Genomic DNA, 24617 nt, shown 5'->3' on the forward strand with positions numbered 1-24617 from the left:
AAGACTCTCAGACCATGAGAAACAAGATTCTCTGGTCTGATGAAACCAAGATTGAACTCTTTGGCCAGAATGCCAAGTGTCACATCTGGAGGAAACCTTGCACCATCCCTACGTTGAAGCATGGTGGCGCCGTTTTTCAGCGGCATGGACTGGGAGACTAGTCAGGATTGAGGCAAAGATGAACAGAGCAAAGTACAGAGAGATCCTTGATGAAAACCTGCTCCAGAGCACTCAGGACCTCAGTCTGGGATGAAGGTTTACTACCTTCCAACAGGACAACGGCCGTAAGCACACAGCCAAGTCAACGCAGGAGTGGCTTCGAGACAAGTCTCTGAATGTCCTTGAGCGTCTCAGCCAGAGTCCGGACTTGAACCTGATCAAACATCTCTAAAGAGACCTGAAAATAACTGTGAGCGACGCTCTCCATCTAACCTGACAGAGCTTGAGAGGATCTGCAGAGAAGAATGGGAGAAACTCCCCAAAAACAGGTGTGACAAATTTTTTGCGTCATACCCAAGAAGACTCAATGCTATAATCGCTGCCAAAGGTGCTTCAACAAAGTACTGAGTAAAGGGTCTGACTACTTCCGTAAATATGATATTTTAGCAAAACATTTTAAAAACCTGTTTTTGCTTTGTCATTATGGGGTGTATTTTGAACATTGATAGGAATTTCTGTGGTTGGATAAAAAATGTGAATAGTATAAAAAAAAAGAAAAAAGAAAAAAGAAATGCCTCTTGGGCCCCCTACGAGCTTGGGCCCCCTGTGGGCTTGGGCCCAGCCCCTGACTCACACAATTGACCAGTCACATTTATTTATTAGCAGTTTTTTGTATTAATCAGTTACCCAATCAAGTTACCCAATGTTGGCCCCCTACTTCCGCTCCTCCCCCTATCTGATGATTAGCAGAGCGGCAGCAACAGGTTGTCTACTGTACATTCATTGAGAGTGGACTCCTGAGTGTTCCTGTGGTTAGCGGATACAGTGGATTTTCTTTTTATATATACTACATACAGTATATAATATATACTGTATATATAATACATAAAGTATATATTTCCTGAATATAATTATTTTTCTGCCTCTTGGACCCCCCATGGGCCTGGGCCCAGGGGCTTCCAGCCCCAGTAATCCCCTGCATTAATCTGGCACTGCATGTGAGACAAGAAGGACAATCCAAACCATTGAGAGCAGAGACTGGCAGTAACTCTTAAGGTGGAAAATTACAAGATTATGTTTTAATACTGTTTATGCATCGAATAAGGTTTCTCATTACTCTCTTATCTGTGTCTGTGGTTCTGAGTTGGGCCTCTGGGGCTCGGTGCTGGCAATTGATTTATGATGGCTTGGTGATAACCTACAGCCTGCATTCCATTGAATGATTAGTGTCTGTGAAATGCTGGACTGTTTGCCAGGGACAGGTGAACCCTCCCTCCAGTTTCTCTCCCACATGCAGATGAACACTGGACTTCAGAAATTGTGACGACCCAGTGTCCCATGTTGCATTAGTATCTGTGTGTTAAGGAGTGTGAAACTGAGAAGATATACCTGTATAAACATACAGTAAATTACCTAGAAACAGAAACCTGACGCAATGTAAATCTTGCTGTCTGTTGTTTGATATCACAATGTACCTTTGTATAATTTTACACATCTGTTGTTTGTCAAGAACATTCAGGAGGATGTACTTTGCTATAAAGAGCTGTAACACAAATCTGCTCGTTGGGCTCTCAGCGAACACCTGGTCGTTGACCAGCTCCATTATTGCAATAATTAATAATAACGTTTGATTGTTTTGAAAGAAATCTAGAAGTCTCTCTCCTTTGAATCAGAAATATTCCACGTTAATTTGGCGATGAGGATAATGGGTGACTAACTCTATTTTGTTGCTGATAGATCCCGGGGAAATCCTGGAGGGAGTTTTGGCGAATGGATACGTCATTTCGAACAAATAGATTAAGGGTGAGACTGATTTATTTTAATAATTAAACTTGAAAGGTCACAGAACGAATAGTACTAATTGAACATTAATTGAATATTGTTATTGTTGAGTGGGTATTTTAGGTGAAAATGTTTAGTGGGCAAGAAAAACTTTCACATAGCTAATGATATATTTATTTCTTGAGAGAAATGTTACCCTTTTAAAATCCTAGATTGTGAGGTTGGAAAAGAGAATTTGGTCTCTTGTTTTTACCAAGGTAGGAAGTGGGCAGTTTGGTGAAAATGTTGTTCATTGTCTTTAAAGAATTCCTAAAAGAGGTTTGGAAAAGAGAAATAGGTATCTTATTATGAACCCGAGGAATAAGGAGAATAAGTGTCCTATGCAGTTACATGGTGTAACCTAGTGAGTAGTAGATTAAAGTTTTAGAACACCTCATTCAAGGGTTTTTCTTTATTTTTACTATTTTACATTGTAGAATAATAGTGAAGACATCAAAACTATGAAATAACACATATAGAATCATGTAGTAACCAAAGTAGTGTTAAACAAATCTAAATATATTTAATATTTGAGATTCTTCAAAGTAGTCACCTTTTGCCTTGATGACAGCTTTGCACACTTTTGGCATTCCCTCAACCAGCTTCACCTGGAATGCTTTTCCAACAGTCTTGAAGGAGTTCCCACATATTCCGCGACGCATATAAGGCCCTCCCCGGCCCTCCTTTAGAAAAAGCTGACCACGACTCCATTTTGTTGCTTCCAGCCTTTTGACAGAAACTAAAACAGGAAGCTCCTGCGCTTAGGTCTGTTCAACACTGGTCCGACCAATTGGATTCCACGCTTCAAGATTGCTTCGATCACATGGACTGGGATATGTTCCGCATTGCGGCGAACAACAACATTGACGAATACGCTGAGTCGGTGAGCGGGTTTATTAGCAAGTGCATCGGCGATGTCGTACCCACAGCGTCTATTAAAACATTCCCAAAACAGAAACCGTGGATTGATGGCAGCATTCGCGCAAAACTGAAAGCGCTAACCACCGCTTTTAATCAGGGCAAGGTGACCGGAAACATGACCGAAGACAAACAGTGTAGCTATTCCCTCCGCAAGGCAATCAAACAAGCTAAGCGTCAGTATAGAGACAAAGTAGAGTCGCAATTCAACGGCTCAGACATGAGAGGTATGTGGCAGGGTCTACAGTCAATCACAGACTATAAAAGGAAAACCAGCCCCGTCGTGGACCAGGATGTCTTGCTCCCAGACAGACTAAACAACTTCTTTGCTCGCTTTGAGGACAATACAGTGCCACTGACACGGCCTGCTAGCAAAACCTGCGGCCTCTCCTTCACTGCAGCCGACGTGAGCAAAACATTTAAACGTGTCAACCCTCGCAAGGCTGCAGGCCCAGACGGCATCCCCAGCCGCGTCCTCAGAGCATGCACAGAACAGCTGGCTGGTGTGTTTACGGACATATTCAATCAATCCTTATCCCAGTCTGCTGTCCCCACATGCTTCAAGAGGGCCACCATTGTTCCTGTTCCCAAGAAAGCTAAGGTAACTGAGCTAAATGACTACCGCCCGGTAGCACTCACTTCCGTCGTCATGAAGTGCTTTGAGAGACTAGTCAAGGACCATATCACCTCCACCCTACCTGACACCCTGGACCCAATCCAATTTGCTTACCGCCCCAATAGGTCCACAGATGACACAATCACAATCACACTGCCCTAACCCATCTGGACAAGAGGAATACCTATGTGAGAATGCTGTTCATCGACTACAGCTCAGCATTCAACACCATAGAACCCTCCAAACTCGTCATCAAGCTCGAGACCCTGCATTCTCAGCCCTCTCCTGTACTCCCTGTTCACCCATGACTGCGTGGCCATGCACGCCTCCAACTCAATCATCAAGTTTGCAGACGACACTACAGTGGTAGGCTTGATTACCAACAACAACGAGACGGCTTACAGGGAGGAGGTGAGGGCCCTCGGAGTGTGGTGTCAGGAAAATAACCTCACACTTAACGTCAACAAAACAAAGGAGATGATCGTGGACTTCAGGAAACAGCAGAGGGAGCACCCCCCTATCCACATCGATGGGACAGTAGTGGACAGGGTAGAAAGTTTTAAGTTCCTCGGCGTACACATCACGGACAAACAGAATTTTTATTTTTTTTATTTCACCTTTATTTAACCAGGTAGGCTAGTTGAACAAGTTCTCATTTGCAACTGCGACCTGGCCAAGATAAAGCGTAGCAATTTGACACATACAACAACACAGAGTTACACATGGAATAAACAAAACATAGAGTCAATAATACAGTAGAACAAAAGAAAACAAAAAAAGTCTATATACAGTGAGTGCAAATGAGGTAAGTTAAGGCAATAAATAGGCCATGGTGGTGAAGTAATTACAATATAGCAATTAAAACACTGGAATGGTAGACGTGCAGAAGATGAATGTGCAAGTAGAGATACTGGGGTGCAAAGGAGCAAGATAAATAAATAACTACAGTATGGGGAGGAGGTAGGTAGATAGATGGGCTGTTTACAGATGGGCTATGTACAGGTGCAGTGATCTGTGAGCTGCTCTGACAGCTGGTGCGCGAGATATGAGTCTCCAGCTTCAGAGATTTTTGCAGTTCGTTCCAGTCATTGGCAGCAGAGAACTGGAAGGAAAGACGACCAAAGGAGGCATTGGCTTTGGGGGTGACCAGTGAGATATACCTGCTGGAGGGCGTGCTACGAGTGGGTGCTGCTATGGTGACCAGTGAGCTGAGATAAGGTGGGGCTTTACCTAGCAGAGACTTGTAGACAACCTGTAGCCAGTGGGTTTTGCGACGAGTATGAAGCGAGGGCCAACCAACGAGAGCGTACAGGTCGCAATGGTGGGTAGTGTATGGGGCTTTGGTGACAAAACGGACGACACTGTGATAGACTGCATCCAGTTTGTTGAGTAGAGTGTTGGAGGCTATTTTATAGATGACATCACCGAAGTCGAGGATTGGTAGGATGGTCAGTTTCACGAGGGTGTGTTTGGCAGCATGAGTGAAGGATGCTTTGTTGCGATATAGGAAGCCGATTCTAGATTTAATTTTGGATTGGAGATTTTGGAAGGAGAGTTTACAGTCTAACCAGACACCCAGGTATTTGTAGTTGTCCACGTATTCTAAGTCAGAACCGTCCAGAGTAGTGATGCTGGACGGGCGAGCAGGTGCGGGCAGTGATTGGAAATGGTCCAGCCACACAGACAGCATGGTGAAGAAGGCGCAGCAGCGCCTCTTCAACCGCAGGAGGCTGAAGAAATTTGGCTTGTCACCAAAAACACTCACAAACTTTTACAGATGCACAATCGAGAGCATCCTGTCGGGCTGTATCACTGCCTGGTACGGCAACTGCTCTGCCCATAACCGTAAGGCTCTTCAGAGGGTAGTGAGGTCTGCACAACGCATCACCGGGGGCAAACTACCTGCCCTCCAGGACACCTACACCACCCGATGTCACAGGAAGGCCAAAAAGATCATCAAGGACAACAACCACGCGAGCCACTGCCTGTTCACCCCGCTATCATCCAGAAGGCGAGGTCAGTACAGGTGCATCAAAGCAGGGACCGAGAGACTGAAAAACAGCTTCTATCTCAAGGCCATCAGACTGTTAAACAGCCATCACTAACATTGAGTGGCTGCTGCCAACATACTGACTCAACTCCAGCCACTTTAATAATGGAAAAATGTATGTAATAAAATGTATCACTAGCCACTTTAAACAATGCCACTTCATATAATGTTTACATACCCAACATTACTCATCTCATATGTATATACTGTACTCTATACCATCCACTGCATCTTGCCTATTCCGTTCTATACCATCACTCATTCATATATTTTTTTTATGTACATATTCTTATTCATTCCTTTACACTTGTGTGTATAAGGTAATTGTTGTGAAATTGTTAGGTTAGATTACTCGTTGGATATTACTGCATTGTTGGAACTAGAAGCACAAGCATTTCGCTACACTCGCATTAACATCTGCTAACCATGTGTATGTGACAAATAAAATTTGATTTGATTTTCCAACTGTCTTGAAGGAGTTCCCACATATGCTGAGTACTTGTTGGCTGCTTTTCCTTCACTCTGCGGTCGATTCATCCCAAACCATCTCAATTTGGTTGAGGTTGGGGGATTGTGGAGGCCAGGTCATCTGATGCAGCACTCCATCATGCTCCGTCTTGGTCAAATAGTCCTTACACAGCTTGGAGGTGTGTTGGGTCATTGTCCTGTTGAAAACAAATGATAGCCATACTGAGTCAAAACCAGATGGGATGGCATATTGCTGCATAATGCTGTATTAGCCATGCTGGTTAAGTGCCCTGAATTCTAAATAAATCACAGACAGTGTCACCAGCAAAGCACCCCCACACCATTACACATCCTCCTCCATACTTTACGGTGGGAAATACACATGCAGAGATAATCTGTTCACCCACACCGCGTCTCACAAATACACGGCGATTGGACTCCAGACTAAAGGACAAATTTCTCGTGTCGCTCGTGTTTCTTTCCCCAGGCAAGATTATTCTTATTGGTGTCCTTTAGTAGTGCTTTCTTTGCAGAAATTCAACCATGAAGGCCTGATTCATGCAGTCTCCTCTGAACAGTTGATGTTGAGATGTGTCTGTTACTCTGTGAAGCATTTATTTGGGCTGCAACTTCTGAGGCTGGTAACTAATGAACTTATCCTCTGCAGTAGTGGTAACTCTGGGTCTTCCTTTCCTGTGGCGGTCCTCATGAGAGCCAATTTCATCATAGCACTTGATGATTTTTGCGAATGCACTTGAAGAAACTTTCAAAGTTCTTGACATTTTCCGTATTGACTGACCTTCATGTCTTAAAGTAATGATGGACTGTCGTTTCTCTTTGCTTATTTGAGCTGTTCTTGCCATAATATGGACTTGGTCTTTTACCAAATAGGGCTATCTTCTGTATACACCGCCCCCCCCCCCCCACCCACCCCTTTTCACAACACAACTGATTGGCTCAAGCGCATTAAGAAGAAGAAGAAATTGCACAAATTAATGTTTAACAAGGCAAGGCACACCTGTTAATTGAAATGCATTCCAGGTGACTACCTCATGAAGCTAGTTGAGAGAATGCCAAGAGTGTCCAAAGCTGTGATCAAGGCAAAGGGTGGCAACTTTGTTTAACAGTTTTTTGGTTACTACATGATTCCTTATGCGTTATTTTATAGTTTTGATGTCTTCACTATTATTCTACAATGTAGTAAATAGTAAAAATAAAGAAACCCTGGAATGAGTTCGTGTGTCAACCTTTGACTGGTAGTGTGTGTGTGTGTGTGTGTGTGTGTGTGTGTGTGTGTGTGTGTGTGTGTGTGTGTGTGTGTGTGTGTGTGTGTGTGTGTGTGTGTGTGTGTGTGTGTGTGTGTGTGTGTGTGTGTGTGTGTGTGTGTGTGTGTGTGTGTGTCTGTGTCTGTGTGTGTGTGTGTCTGTGTGTGTGTGTGTGTGTGTGTGTGTGTTTGCGTGCGTGCGTGCGTGCGTATCCGGAAAGTATTCAGAGCCCTTGACTTTATCGACTTTTTGTTGCGTTACAACCTTATTCTAAAATGGATTAAATAAATCACGTTTTTGGAACTGTGGTGTGAATGTGATATGAGAGTTGTGTGAATGTGGAAATAAGTTTTAATATAAAGGTTGGACAATAAGATATAGAATGTGTATAATAAGCTCAATTACATTTTTATAATAAGTTTCGATATGTAACGTTATCTTGGGATTCCGTCCACCACTGCCCATCATATTCCCAGACTACTAGTAATATCGCGGGATGTTATTTTAGAAGGTAGCGGTAAATATATAGGCTTTTCTGGGAGGCCAGGGAGTCCTTTAAGACCACCGGGGTCTTTGGATTCCGCTGGGAGTATGGTTGCACAGCTGAAACCTTTTAGCTGTTTATTTTTTTTTCAACTTTATTTAACCAGGTAGGCTAGTTGAGAACACGTTCTCATTTACAACTGCGACCTGGCTAAGATAAAGCAAAGTAGTGCGACACAAACAACAACACAGAGTTATTCATGGAATAAACAAGTGTACAGTCAATAATACAATAGAAAAAAAGAAAGTCTATATACAGTGTGAGCAAATGGCTTGAGGTAGGCAATAAATAGGCCATAGTAGCAAAGTTATTCACAAATTAGCATATTAACATTGGAGTGATAAATGAGCAGATGATGATGTGCAAGTAGAGATACTGGTGTGCAAAAGAGCAGAAAAGTAAATAAAAACAATATGGGGATGAAGTAGGTAGATTGGGTGGGCTATTTACAGATGGACTATGTAGAGCTGCAGCGATCGGTTAGCTGCTCAGATAGCTGATGTTTAAAGTTAGTGAGGGAAATGTAAGTCTCCAGCTTCAGCGATTTTTGCAATTTGTTCCAGTTACTGGCAGCAGAGAACTAGAAGGAAAGGAGGCCAAAGGAAGTGTTGGCTTTGGGGATGACCAATGAGATATACCTGCTGGAGTGTGTGCTACGGGTGGGTGTTGTTATCGTGACCAGTGAGCTGACATAAGGCAAAGCTTTACCTAGCATAGACTTATAGATGGCCTGGAGCCAGTGGGTCTGGCGACGAATATGTTGCGAGGGCCAGCCGACTAGAGCATACAGGTCGCAGGGGTGGGTGGTATAAGGGATTTTGGTAATAAAACGGATGGCACTGTGATAGACTGCATCCAGTTTGCTGAGTAGAGTATTGGAAGCTATTTTGTAGATGACATCGCCGAAGTCAAGAATCGGTAGGATAGTCAGTTTTAATAGGGTAAGTTTGGCGGCGTGAGTGAAGGAGGCTTTGTTGCGAAATAGAAAGCTGATTCTAGATTTGATTTTGGATTGGAGATGTTCAATATGAGTCTGGAAGGAGAGTTTACAGTCTAGCCAGACACCTAGGTATTTGTAGTTGTCCACATACTCTAGGTCAGAACCGTCCAGGGTAGTGATGCTAGTCACTAGACCCTAACTGTTTGGGTCTAGAGTGTTATCCCCTTTGAAGAGGGGGATGACCATGGCAGCTTTCCAATCTTTAGGGATCTCTGACGATACAATGATCGCTGAGATCCTGGTTGAAAACAGCAGATGTGTATTTGGAGAGCAAGTTGGTCAGTTTAATATCTATGAGGGTGCCCGTGTTTACGGATTTGGGGTTGTACCTGGTAGGTTCCTTGATGATTTTTGTGAGATTGAGGGCATCTAGCTTAGATTGTAGGACTGCCGGGGTGTTAAGCATATCCCAGTTTATGTCACCTAACAGAACGAACTCTGAAGATAGATGAGGGGCAGTCAATTCACATATGGTGTCCAGGGCACAGCTGGGAGCTGAGGGGGGTCTGTAACAGGTGGCAACAGTGAGAGACTTATTTCTGGAGAGAATAATTTTTTAAATTAGAAGCTCGAACTGTTTGGGCATAGTCCTGGAAAGTATGACAGAACTTTGCAAGCTCTCTCTGCAGTAGATTGTAACTCCTCCCACTTTGGCAGTTCTATCTTGACGGAAAATGTTGTAGTTGGGTATGGAGATCTCAGAATTTTTGGTGGCCTTCTCAAACCAGGATTCAGACACGGCAAGGACATCAGGGTTGGCGGAGTGTGCTAAAGCAGTGAGTAAAACAAACTTAGGGAGGAGGTTTCTGATGTTAACATGCATGAAAGCTAGGCTTTTTTTATTACAGTAGTCAACAAATGAGAGTGCCTGGGGACACGCAGGTCCTGGGCTAACCTCCACATCACCCGAGGAACAGAGGAGGAGTAGGATGAGGGTACGGCTAAAGGCTATCAAAACTGGTCGTCTGGTGCGTTGGGGACAGAGAATAAAATTCTCCTAAACTTGTTGATTTAGATTTCCTAACCTTTTACATAAATTATCCTAACCTTTGTCCTTAGTTCACCTAACCACCAACATAAACTCTCCCTATAATTATCCTTTGTTGTTATGAGCAGCAAGCAACCTGGTCTCAGAGAAAGACTTATAATACTATACATCCTCCAAGATGTATGATAAGGTAGACTACATGAGTGTGCGGCTTTCCTTTATTTTCTAGTGTTCTGCTCCGCTAGCCAGCACCTCGCCTTTATAGGTGTGCGTTTCTTTTTTCTAGAAGGTAGACTACATGACCAAAAGTGTGTGGACACCTGCTTGTCGAACATCTCATTCCTAAATCATGTGCATTAATATGGAGTTGGTGCCCCCTTTCCTGCTACAACAGCCTCCACTCTTCTGGGAAGGCTTTCCACTAGATGTTGAAACATTGCTGCAGGGACTTCCGTTCAGCCACAGAGCATTACTGAGGTTGGGCACTGATGTTGGGAAATTAGGCCTGGCTCGCAGTCAGCGTTCCAATTCTTTCCAAAGGTGTTCGATGGGGTTGAAGTCAGGGCTCTGTGCAGGCCAGTCAAGTTATTCCACGCCGATCTCAACAAAACATTTCTGTATGAACCATGTTTTGTACACTGGGATATTGTCATGCTGAAAAAGGAATAGGCCTTGCCCAAACTGTTGCCACAAAGTTGGAAATCATTTCTAGAATGTCATTGTCTGCTGTAGCATTGAGATTTCTCTTCACTGGAACTAAGGGGCCTAGCCCAAACCATGAAAAACAGCCCCAGACTATTATTCATCCTCCACCAAACCTTACAGTCAGCACAATGCATTGGGGCAGGTAGCGTTCTCCTGGCCTTCGCCAAACCCAGATTCGTCCATCAGACTGACAGATGGTGAAGTGTAATTCATCACTCCTGAGAACACATTTCTACTGCTCCAGAGTCCAATGGCGGTGAGCTTTACACCACTCCAACCGACGCTTGGCATTGTGCATGGCATTTTGTCCATGGCATTTTGTCCGGCTTCTCGGCCATGGAAAGCCATTTCATGAAGCTCCCGACTAACAATTATTGTGCTGACGTTGCTTCCAGAGGCAGTTTGGATCTCAGTAGTGAGTGTTGCAACCAAGGACAGATGATTTTTACGCACTTCAGCACTCGGCGGTCCTGTTTTGTGATCTTCTGCGATCTACCACTTCGCGGCTGAGCCGTTGTTGCTACTGGACATTTCACTTCACAATAACAGAACTTACAGTTGACCGGAGCAGCTCTAGCAGGGCATAAATTTGATGAACTGACTTGTTGGAAAGGTGGCATCCTATGACCGTGCCATGTCAGTAAGGGCATTCTACTGCCAATGTTTGTCTTTGGAAATTGCATGGCTGTGTGCTCGATTTTATACACCTGTCAGCAACGGGTGTGGCTGAAATAGCCAAATCCAATAATTCGAAGGGGTGTCCACATGCTTTTGTATATACAGTTGTTGTGGCGTGAACTAAGCATTAATCTGATGACTCATGTATCGAGTCAACTAACTAGGTTTAATTGTTACTCAATTAAATTAATCATGATTACAATTAATTCATTAGGATTTGGGGCAACACGGAAGAAGTTGTTTAACAAGTTACCATCTTCCAAATTAAACTCTAGATGATATATAAGATATATATTGATAACAGTCATTTATTAATCATTACCTCAGATCAGTCTCATAATTCTGAACATTGCATACTCCTCGCATCTGGACAAACCCCAGCTTTACTGATCATTCCATACCACAAAAATTGATTTAATTATTTATTTACTAACTAACTAAATAATAACACAGGATACACACACACACTGTATAGGTTATTGATTAGAAACTTAATACAATGGAAACAGGTCCCTAGCGGACTAAAGACAACATGACTGCATGTTTATCAAAAGAGGGAGGAGTAGAGAGGGGAAACGGGAGAAAGAAAAAGAGACAACACTTGTAACTATGCTCACAGTAATTCTAATACTTAGCCCCAGAACCGCCGACCATTTGGGGTAAGAAATAATGAATATATTTACGTGTTTAAATGTCTTCCTTCATCATTAATCTCTGTTGGACCCAGGCCTTCGTGAAAAGGGTTCAGTTGGGCCTTCTCCCAAGCTCTTAAGTGTAAGGCTCTGATTGTCCACAAGAAGTCACAATGTCCTTTTTCTTAGTTGGCCGTGGCTTCAATGCCTTGTCCTGTTGTCTGATGCAGGACTAACAGGGTGGTGTTTACTTTCACTCATTCTGGAAGAGTGGTCCTCTGAAGACAGCTAATCAGCTGTCGATGATCCCCAGTGGGGTGATGAGGGCAGTGTAGTCAACAATAGTTTGAAGAGAGTAACAGGATGGTCCTACTTAAATTCACTTTCTTAGATACGGTACTTAGAACAGATACTCAGCCATGACATTGATTGTTAGAAAGGCTACTTTGTCGTCTTCACCTCGTGTTGATTTTCAGGGTTGTAAACAATGGAGACCTAAGCTGCAGCTTGAGTCTCAACTCATCCTTTATACACTCTGGTAAAAAGGGGGCGTTTCCGTCATTCTGACACTCTGAGCTCCCTCGGGCCTGGCTACTTACTGGGGCAAAGTATCATCAAAACTATAGTTTCATTAGAAAACTAAAATCCCATTCCTTTCTTAACAAAAATACTCTCATTATCTTTGATATTTCCTACACAATGAAAAGGATGAACACCTGATATATACAATGTGTATACTGTTCAAGTTACAATATTTTCATTATAAAAATGTTATACAATTTTTTATGACATCACAAAATATACATTCGTTTTCCATAGACCATCTCTCATCATTCCCCACATTCGGATGTTAGGAATATTGTTCCAGTGTTCACTTTTGGACTTTAGAGTTTTTGGGCAGCAAAAAGTCTCTGTAACAAAGCTACATTCCAATCACCAATACTAAAGGGTAAAAAAGAGTCCTCTGCTGCATACAATTTACAACCGAGCGAGAGGTGTCACAAACCCCCCCCACATCAATCCCTCCTCCCCTCTACGGGTGAAAGGGGTCTGGTAGAAGTTGATCTATTTTAAACCTTATCTTTGGATCCTCAAAGGAGAGTCATGACACACTATAGTGTACCTCATCCAACTGGTATGCTATTGTATGTAGACGTATGATACTATACGTCCTATCATTTGTGTGATATTGTACGACTGCTATTCCATTCATAATGTAACCCAACATAAGCTATTATAACATATTAAATGGAGTTTCACAGTTTTACGTAGAGAATAATACTAATTGCCCTGAGACCACATAGATATTTTTGGCAAAGTAGTATAAAAAACTCCATCCATCTCTCCGATGACCTTTTGTTTCTGTTTTTGATGAGGTTGATGTTAAGAGTGATGCTTTAATGTAACTTAATGGCTGTGTGGCTGTGGCTGACTACTGGCTGCTCTAAACAGACTGACTGCCTGGCTCACTGACTCATGGTGGACCTGCTGCCAGTAAACTGATACCTAAAGCTGTACAAATCGAGCTGCCTGCCACACAACAATCTCTCATGCTGCTTACTACAGCAGCACATCTCTACTAGCCAGGAAAATGCATTCTTTACAGTGTTGTGGAAACCTGAGCATATGATTGAATGTGTGTCTGTGTGTGTTTTTGGGGTGCGTGGGGGTGTGTGCTGATGATGTTAACAAAACTATTGGCTGTCTTAACTGCTGAATGATACTGGCTGTTGGAAAAGAGGAGCTCTGGTTACCCGCTCGGGATCAGTGAGGCTATCACTTGCATGGAAAAAGCTGTCAGTGCTACTGCAGCAATAGTCTTATATCCTGAACACTTGCACCATTCATTCTAGAGATAGGTGGATCTCAGTGAATAATTGCACTGTTTGCATTATGATTAATTCCTTCTCATAGTAGCTGTAACCTATGGGAGGAGGATGTGCATTCATTCAATACACGTAGTTTGATTTCTTTGCAAATGTTCTCTTTCAACTGCAGTCTGGCCCAGGAACAAAGCCCTATCAGGATGACAACAGATTCCCTATAGGGATGAGTGCACAAAAACAAGTTCAAAGTTCTCTATGACTCTACGTTAAAGCTGTAGAACTCCCTGAGACTTTTGTTTTGTCTAATTGTGTTTAGCATCTTACCATACATTTGCTTAAGTACAAAGTCAGAATCTTAGCATTCAAAAATAAATTGTATCAGTTGGAGTATTTGACAGATGCTAGACACTTTTATCAATCCACCTCTGTTCCCTGTTGCCTCCGGTGTCTGGGTGTCTGTCTGCTTACCTGTGTACACAAGTCTGCTCTTTCCCTAAAAACTGGATCTTGTCCTGAATCGCACTGTTGCTAATCATTTGTGTAACTCCCTAAGGAGAAACGATATATATCTCAATGGCTCACTCATCTTTTGTGTTACACAGTCCTCACTGCTATACAGCTGGGGGTGAGGCATGTGAGATGCTACTGGGGGAATGGATGTCTATGGACAGTCCTGTGGTACGGTTGGAGTCTGAAGAGCTCTTGAGCTCCCTCTGTGTGAATCCAAGGGGGTGAGGTCAAAGTGACATCACAGGGAGCACAAAGGGGTTCATAGTGAACTGACAAGGTGTTGAGGGGGTCATTGGAAGAGTCCCCATAGCCCGTGGCTGAGTCTGTCCGTTTGCATGCCTCCTGCAGAAGCTCTCCTCCTGATGTGGTGATCATCTCTTCCTAAAGAAAGACAGACAGGTCATCAGTACATAGCCTACAGCTGCCTGGTCTTAGATATGCTTGTGCTCTACATTCTTATCAACAGCTGTTGTTTTGTCTGTTGTTGTATACTGCATGCATGTTATGTAGCTCTACAGTAATATGATGGTTTCATGTTACGATTTTCCAGATCCAATGTGGTGATCTGTGGTGAATTATATTCACACTGTTTATCAGCATCCTCCCCCCCAGCAGTCTCCCGATGCTTTTTATCTGTATTTGTACACTACACAATGTTATACTGTATGTGTAATGTCAAAGAGACATGTGAATTCTTGCAAACCAAGATGCATCCTCCTTTTCAAATTAGCATATAACTAATGTCACACATTCACACACACTTCAAACAGTCAGTTCTGTCAGCCTCCGCATATCATGTTTCCATGGTTACATCAGTATTATTGAAGATAACGCAGGTCAGCCGTGTATGTGATTTGTTGCTACATCAGTTGTGATATGAAAAGAACACTGATGTACTGTATATCCAGCCACACACACTAGCATGCCCGAACAGACTCACTTTTTTTCAATGCTCCTTTCCTGAGGAATACTTTTGAGTTAGATAGTTTGCCTGTGGTAAAAGTAGTGAAGAGAAGTAGTTTGGTGCAAGAGGGGAAGCTAGGAGGGATCCATGTTTGGTCAAGACAACATCCCAGTACTGACCGTGGAACCAGGAGGCAATGGTGGTGCTGTTGCACTCATAGCCAACCTGTTTGGGCATTTGCTCCTCTTTGAACCAAAGCAGAACACATTCTCTGGAGCTGGGCCGGGGGGCTCTCACCCAGGCGAGACTGGAGAAGATAGAGAAGTGAAGCATGCATAATCACATGATATTATAATAAGAAATAAATACATAATATATAAGATTGCCCAAAGCTTTTTAATGGTGCCGTGATAAAGGTGCATCATGCTTTAGATGAGTTCCAGGCACAAAAAAAAGCCTTGCGGGTCTATCGGGTCTGCTTCTGTGTATCTCTCAATATATATTATATACTTTTTTTACTTCACCATTCTATGCATCTTATCTGTATATGGATTGGGTGCTGCATAGTAATTTTGCTATATCTATCCATGTACATATTCATGAGTAGTAGGCCAATTCTGTATCTGTCCTGTACATCAGTGGCTGTGTAACAGTGAGGCTGTGTCTTCGAGCACTGTCCGCGGCGGTACAGTGGAGGAGCAGCAGGCTGGAGGCTGGGGCAGTGGGTACGCTCTGTGCTGTGGGTGGTGGAGGAGGATGACTCTAGCACGGTGCTGTGTCTCCTGAGGGAGGCTGCTGTTTGTCTGTTCCCCACCACAGGGCCCTGCCAGAACAGCCAACTGAGCACCGCCACACAGCCCTTCTCTATTGCCCACAGGGACTGCCGGGTTTTACTCGACACGTGTCTACAACTTATGAAGGCTTTATAAACAGTAGATACATGGGTCATAAATCATCTGTAACCGTATTTCCTTCTCTAGAATGATTCATAATGTGGCATAACTGTGTGACATAAGCATCTCATTTATTTGTTCACATGTTTTGATCCTTTATAGAGCATGAAATAAGGTTATAGATGATTTGCGAGCCATTTATGTAGTGGTTATAAAGCATATATGAATGCTTTATGAAGCCTTCATAAGATGTACTTCAAATAAAGCAGGACCGTGTTTTTTAAACAACTGCATACTTCAAGGAGTAGGGCTTTCAAATAGTTGGTTTGATGGGAAGTTGTGATGTCATCGGCCTCCCCCCTTGCTTGAAGAACAATAGAGAACAAACGAGGAAAGGCCCAGCTCCCCACTTGTGGTATGTCATGACTTATCTGAACCACCTATTGAGATGTGACTTTTGTTATGTAAATCAGGTTTAAATGAGGTAAAAAGGAGACTGGATTCACCAATTTTGAATGTTATATATTATTTGTGCATCTATGAGTGATGTTCTATCGATTGCCGGGGTCATTTCATGTTTTCAGGTGTAGGAAAGTTTGAGGATTAACAACAAAAGTTTTGGAGTTGACATTTAGGGAGAGACAGAAATGAATAAAAGAGGTTCATGTAAAAATGAGGGATGGAGAAGGAGGTGATCAATGGAAAGGAAAACAGGTGTAGAGAGAAAAGTCAGGGAAGACTTGACTTACGTTGCGCCTCCCATTCCTTCTCATCCTTCTCACTCCTTCTTTGTTCCTGCTCTAGGGAGATATACAGCTCCCTCGCTCTCTTCTCCTCTGCACGTTTTATCTCCTCCTCACCTTGATGTCTCTCCTCCTCCTCGCGTTTCTGTCAGAGGAGAAATATGTGAGGAATTGTGAACAAAAGACAGGTGGGCGTACACATTTGCATAACATTTCGTAACAAAACACAAAAATAATTGTCCAGGACTGTCGGCAGTAAATACAGGACCTGTATGTCCCTGACTGTCATGATTACTGCATCTTCTAATGTACCCTGGCCTGCTGAGAAATGTAGGCCTATTATAATATTTAGGGTTTGCTCCCTTCCACTTCCTTAGTCCAACTTGGCTACCTTCTAATTGACTTCATTAATGACCTAATTCTCCAGTATGATATTCCATACACACTGCTTGTGATGAACACAAGCATTCAGCTCATCATCTGTACTGAAGTGGAAATAATTTACTGAATAATTTATTTCTGGGGAAATAAATTGGCCTTGTAATTCATTGCATGGAGCAATTACCATTTAGTTGTAGAGTGAAAACAGGCATCTTTTCATCGGGACAATTGTTAGCTGTTATGTTTTGTTGTAGCTAAAATGCTTTTTTCCCTGCTGGAGACTGGTGAGTGACAGTTGTGACAGCAAGATAATTGGTGTTGTTTGATGCTGTAGAAAGAACATACAGTGTATAGAACCTCAGTGAACATATTCAGAGTTTCAGACGACACAGGGTTATTTTTTGCAAAGCAAGCATTCACCACATGTGAACAGCAATTGGGTTTCTCTAGGTCAAAGGCTACTCTTCTGTGAATGTAACCAATAGGGAATGTAACCCATCAAATTATTATTATTATTATAACTACTTTTTTTGTGGGCTCTATCAATGTATTTGTCTGCATCATTTCCAATCCCCCATATATTTTTTTTCTCATTTAAAAAAAAATATATTTTCCTTCTGTATTATTTTCCCCTAACCCTAACACCCCTCCCCTAATTGTAGTAAACCAACGGACAACAACACTTAGGCTTTTACGCCCATCTTTTACATATTATATACATTTTATGGACATTGTACACGGACAAGGTATATTTTACGTTATCTTTTTTAGTTTTTAGTTTTTTTGCTACCCTTTAACCCTCCCAACTATCTCTGAAAGCCATCCAGTTTTGAAAATCATCCATTTTTCTACTTGCCATATATTTTTCAATTGTGCTGTGATGTTTCACGAAGGTTCTGAACCTTTGTATTGTCATAGTTTCTACAGATTGTAAATTAGATCTGAAAATATTTACTAAGAGTATTATTATAATATTGATTGATTGACTATGGCTTTTCAAACCACCCAACAGTGCTATTTGCAGAGATAGCTTTAAGGAAATGTTGTGATCTTTAAGCCATACCTGCACATGCGACCAAAAACAAGCTACATTGCCTTCCAAAAGTATTCATACCCTTTGTCTTATTCCGCACTTTGTTGTGTTACAGCCTAAATTCAAAATCTACACACAATACCTCATAATGACAAAGATAAAACATGTTTTAGAAAAGGTTGTTAATTTATTGAAAATGAAATACAGAAATATCACATTTACATAAGTCTTTCTGGGTAAGTCTAAGAGACTTGCACACCTGGATTGTACAATATTTGCACATTGTTCTTAAAATAATTATTCAAGCTCTGTCAAGTTGGTTGTTGATCATTGCTAGACAGCCATTTTCAAGTCTTGACATAGATTTTCAAGCTGATTTAAGTCAAAACTGTAACTAGGCCACTGAGGAACATTCAACGTTGTCTTGGTCAGCAACTCCAGTGTATATTTGGCCTAGTGTTTTAGATTATTATCCTGCTGAAAGGTGAATTTGTCTCCCAGTGTCTGTTGGAAAGCAGACTGAACCAGGTTTTACTCTAGGAATTTGCCTGTGCTTAGCTCTATTCCATTTATTTTTATCCCAAAAAACGCCATAATCCTTGCCAATGACAAGCACACCTATAACATGATGCAGGCACCTCCAACTCAGTGTTGTGTTGGATTTGCCCCGAACATAATGCTTTGTATTCAGGACATACAGTTAATTTCTTTGACATTTTTTTTGCAGTTTTACTTTAGTGCATTATTGCAAACAGGATGCATGTTGGCACCACGTACATCTCTCTTCTTCCTGTCCTCTGGGAGATTGTCTCGGTGTGTCAGACAAGAAAAGCCACTCAGTTTACATCGAGTGTGGTGCTTTCTACATAAACACAGCTCTCTAGCATCAGTTTGATTAGGAGGAGGCTCCCAGAAGCCATTAAAAGTCCATTTCTCCCCTCTGTGTTTGTTTGAAGACACTCTGCCATTTAGGTTAGCATTGTGGAGTAACTACAATGTTGTTGATCCATCCTCAGTTTTCTCCAATCACAACCATAAAACTCTTTTAAAATCACCATTGACCTCATGGTGAAATCCCAGAGAGGTTTCCTTCCTCTCTGACAACTGCTTAGGAAGGCTCCTGTATCTTTGTAGTGACTGGGTGTATTGATACACCACCCAAAGGGTAATTAATAACTTCACCATGCTTAAACGGATATTCAATGTTTGTTTTTACATTTTTTTTTTACCCATCTAGCGATAGGTGCTCTTTACAAAGCATTGGAAAACCTCCCTAGTCTTTGTGGTTGAATCTGTGTTTGAAATTCACTGCTCGGCTGAGGGACCTTACAAATACATTTATGTTTGGGGTACAGAGATGAGGTAGTGATTCAAATCATGTTAAACATAAAAGTCATGTTAAACACTATTATTGCAACTTATATTGTGACTTGTTAAGCACAATTTTACTCCTGAACTTATTCAGGCTTGTCAAAATAAAGGGGTTGAATAGTTATTGACTGAAGACATTTCAGCTTTTCATTTTTAATTATATATATAGAAAACATCTAAAAACATAATTCCACATTGACATTATGGGTTATTGTGTGAAGGCCAATGACACAAAACCATTTAAAATTCAGGCTGTAACACAACAAAATGTGGATAAAGTCAAGGGGTGTGAATACTTCCTGAAGGCACTGCATATAGGCATTACCAAAACAAGTGATCTAATGATTCTCTTTCTTCGGAGGCAAAATCTGCAGACCCATCATATTAGTATTATTATTATAGACAGGACCCTTTATCACATTTGAAGGTAAGACCCAGGTGCAGACAATGTCGAAGTAACAAAAGTTTATTAATTCGAACAAGGGCAGGCAAAGGTACAGGACGGCAGGCATGATTAGGGTCAGGCCAGGCAGAGGTCGGTAATCCAGAGTTGTGGGGCAAAGGTAGCGGACGGCAGGCAGGCTCAGGGCAGGCAGAAAGGACAAAACCGGGAAAACTAGAAAATAACCAAGGCAGGAGCAAGGGGAAACCCGCTGGTTTGAGGAACAAAACGAACTCGCACAGACAGACAGAAAACACAGGTGTAAGTACCCAGTGGATAATGGGGAAGATGGGCGACAACTGGAGGGGGGTTGAGACAAGCACAAGGACAGGTGAAACAGATCAGGGCATGACACAGTTCAATTGTCACGAATCCCACCGAAGGTGGCTCCCCTCCGCTCGGCGGTCGTCGTCGCCGGCCTACTAGCCGCCGCTGATCCCTTTTTCCTTTTCGTTTGGTATGTCTTATTGTTTGCACCTGTTCCTTATTTGTGTCTCTTGATTTATGGTTATTTAAGCCTGTTTAGCCCGCCCAGGTTTGTGCGGGATTATTTTCGTCAGAGTGTTTTTGTTGTTGGATGTGCTGTCGATCTGCTTGTGTTGTTTTATATGCGTACTGTGGACCCGTTGTATTTGGGCACTTCGCTATTCACGCCGGTTGTTGGCGTTGACCGTTTTTTTGTAATTAAGGAATAAACACATTTTTCCTTACCTCTGCTCTCTGCGCCTGACTCCTACCACCACACCTAGCAATCGCTGACATAAATAGTATTTTTAGATTTTGTTGTAGAAGCCAGGGTTGTGAATTGACTGTATTGAAAACTGAATTGGTGGAAGACTAATGACCTCATTTTGATACAGATAGTCTAGTGATGCAACTTTGACCTCTTCCATTTTTCATATCTTTGTCTCAGTTTTTGTCTGTCTTCCTTTTTCCAGAGTTTCAGACAGGGAAACGTTTAATGACTAAGCCCTTTTCCTTCAGGTGAGCTCAACAGAGGAGGGCAATGATAAACGAGCTCTGCCGAGTTTCTTTAGTAGGTCTCATTCGTCCGGGTTCTACATCATCCAGGACTTTCGATGCTCCAACAGGGCTCTATGGTACAACAGTGATCTCACCCCCCAGAGATTCCCATCCAGCTCCCCTCAGACTCCCCATTCTACGTTGAAGGTATAAGATTATTACATTTCATAGAGAACAAATCCTTTTCCATAATCCATCCTCATATACATATATGCCATCTCTACACGCACGCACACACAAACACACAAACACACACACACACAGTGTTGGTCTGTGCAGTGCGCTCCCTGGCAAATACTTTGCCCCTGTCCCTCAATCCCTCTAATACGGATGATTCTCTCTCTGCTAGTGTGCTTCCCAGATTTAGTATTGATCGTCCAATCCTGCTCTCAAATTTCTCCCTCCTGTAGAGCAGGGGAGCTGGGATGCAGACTGAGGGGACGCCCTCTCTAACAGTAGTGTGGCGTTGCACCATGCAGCTTAAATACTTACATATTTAATGGGACTGATCTGGCAAGCAAGTCCAGCAAATAAATGTTTGGCCCTCAAGGTGGGCATCAACACAATCTCTGTAGAAGACATTGACCACTTGGATTGTATGGGGAAAGTAATCTGACTTTCCAAATCACACCACCAAAGATCCCCATCACTTTGCCCCACAGATCCCTCCCACACAAACAAACACACTGCCTTTGCCCTACTTTGAGCTTTTCCTGGATGCGTTCCACTTCCTGCTTGGTAGCCTTCCTGTCCTCTGTTTCTTCCTTCCACTTCCCTGCCACAAAATGGCCATTTTCCTTCGGCATAGCATCCCGGAACTTCTTCTCAATCTCAGCCTCTTTGGTTTGTCTGAGCAGGAGGGTTGTTGAAAGATACTTTGTCGTGAAGCGAAGGGGTGGGAAACCTACCCAAAGCACAAATTGACATGGGTCTTTTTGCATCAAGGTGCATGCTGTTATGTATAAGACATGTTTGGAGAGTTTCTGTCTAGTTATGGCTCTATAACACACAACAGATATCTCCTTATCTGCCCCTCTCATCCCTCTTACAATATAATCTCTCACTGGCACATTTTCCCTTCCTTCTATAACATTTAACACAATCATTTACCTTTGGCATTCAAATCCCTGCACTGGGTTATGTGGGCATCCTTTCTCCTCCCCAGTCACCAGAACTCCTTGGCCTCCTGCTGAGCCTGCCGTCTGGCTTTCTCCCCCCATCAGCTCCTTGATGATGTCATCATAAGGCTCATCTCCAGGGGCGTCGCCCATCACCCACACACACCCCCATCACTGCCCTGCAGCTACTGGATACTTCTCCTGCTGCATGAGCGGGTACAGTGAGGTAAGCATGTCAGCATCACATTTGACTGTCTATGACAACAACAAAAAACACGGCAAACACAACCTCTCCAGTTTCTTTTGGGAATATTGTATTTAACCATACTTACCAGTACCAATATCAAACATCCCTGTGAAATCATGATTTAGACACAGCTAAAATCATGTCTAAATCTACACTCCGCGATTTCAGTACAGTACACCCAGACTCACCCTACTTGGCCTGGTCCTGGTTCTGGTTCTCCCTCTCATCCCAGCGCCTTTCCTGCTCCTTATAGAACATGATATGCTTCTGCTCCTCGTTGAGCTCTGCCAGCAAGTCCGGATCGATGTACATGTCCCTCAAAATCTGCTGCATCATCTTGTCAACACACAGCTTCCAAACACCCAAGATATCTCAGGGTAAACCTGAGGTTAGAGTTTTGGGGCCATGAACCCCTTTTATCAGTTCGCTACATGTTTGGCAGATGTAGTTCTCATCTTCCTCTCTCCTTCTATTTTGTCCCGCCACCTAATATCAGATGAGTGTCAGAGTGATCCAGAATTGCACATTGGTATCTGAGTGAGTCTGACAGTCAGCTCTTCAGCCTCCCCCTTCTGTCATTCACTCCGCCGATACTCCTGTCACTGGGCTGTAGAGTTCAGATCCTTGTTCCTCTTCTATCACCATCATACTGGATCCAGCACCAGAACAAACACAGGGGCCGTCTTCCTTCCCTCTGCTCTATGTGCTTTGAAGTGAGGGGTTTTAACCAGATCTCTGGTACGTGTGTGTGTGTGTGTGTGTGTGTGTGTGTGTGTGTGTGTGTGTGTGTGTGTGTGTGTGTGTGTGTGTGTGAGCACAGATCCCTTTACCTGATGTGTAACATGATAAGTCTTTACTGCAGGAGAGGGAAAGAATGAAACTCATGCCCATCTTCCATGTACAATAAATTGACATTTTAACACATGCTTTTAGTATCAGATTAGTGTTGTTTTCTTTCCATTCTTCCTGATATCTTGTAATTAAGTTTCTGTATGCATGTTTTATTTATGTTCAGAGCTAGACAACAGGTTATTCTATATTATAATTACATTTTATAAACAGCCTAACGCCAGTCAAATGCCTTATTCATGATAGTTATTATACCATCCATATGTACTGTAATCTGCCTTGGATTTATAACAATCCCTTTGATTTAATTTAGCAACAACATCTCCTCCCACCAGCTAAATAAACCATCCACAGTACTGTAAATAGGGCAGACAAAGTTTACCTCTCCCCTAGTTCTGCTCTGTTTCACAGAGATGTAATTAGGAGAATGACTTCCTCTACCATTCCCTGTGCTGTTAGTCTTCCTGCCTGCTCCTAGTCATTTCAGACAACACTCACACACAAAGCGGATAGGGACCCTGTTCAGGGGTGAACAGGGCGGTTTTATCGTCATAGGCCAACACTAAAAATGGATACTGCAGCAAACACCAGGTGGCCATGGCTGTCAACTGTGTGCGTGTGTGTGTGTGTGTGCATCAGGGTCTTAGTATTCAGAAAACATACAGCCCAACATAATATGCTCTGCTGGGGACTGCCATCCACAAACTGCTATGAGGCGCATTTCTCTTTCTCTCGATCTCTCTCGAACACACAGAACATTAGGCAGCTTGATTTATGAAGGCATCGGGAGCTGTGAATATGGAGCCACCTCCCCAAGCGGCAAGCATCTGAAGCATAATTCCACAGCAGTATAGTGAATCAAACTTTGGATTTCACCTGCCATTTTAGTGGAGAAGACACTGCTGGTGTGCATCCTTAAACACGTGAAAGTGTAAAGACACACAGATATACAGTACATGGCTCATACAAGCATACATACTGTATAAATCATGGGTAGTAAAGCATGCACACATATGCACGCACACACACGATTTATTGTAAAATGTTTTCACAAATAAAAAAAATCACAGGCAGACAATAAAACTTCCTAGCACTTTGTTTCCATAAGGCTTTGCTTGCTGTTGTTGCCTGTATGTACAGAGTGGTTTTCAATCTGAATGGAAATGCATCCTTTGTGTAATTGCAGACATTGTAAACAATATAAAGCATGGAAACAATACCAGCATAGACTATAGGCCTTCTGGTTTCAGCTCCTGTGTTAGGAACACATTGAATGTGGATGTGATAACTGAAGAGTCTGTGTGTTGACTCTTTAGTAAGGGCATTGGTGATCAGGAATTGTTGTCAGCTGGTTATTGTCATGCAAAAGACTGCTGGTCTCATTAGCATTTCCAGGCCTCCACACACACACAAGCCGCAGATGCGTGCCTTTC

General features: G+C 42.6%; 1 pseudogene; it reads right to left on the bottom strand.

Moving 5' to 3' along the window:
• Window positions 1-16567: 16567 nt before the first annotated feature.
• LOC115152677 (SH2 domain-containing protein 4B-like) lies at window positions 16568-22671 on the bottom strand (annotated as a pseudogene).
• Between the last annotated feature and the right edge of the window lie 1946 nt (window positions 22672-24617).

Source organism: Salmo trutta, chromosome 18 (genome assembly GCF_901001165.1).
Source record: "Salmo trutta chromosome 18, fSalTru1.1, whole genome shotgun sequence".
In the NCBI taxonomy this organism is placed as follows: domain Eukaryota; kingdom Metazoa; phylum Chordata; class Actinopteri; order Salmoniformes; family Salmonidae; genus Salmo; species Salmo trutta.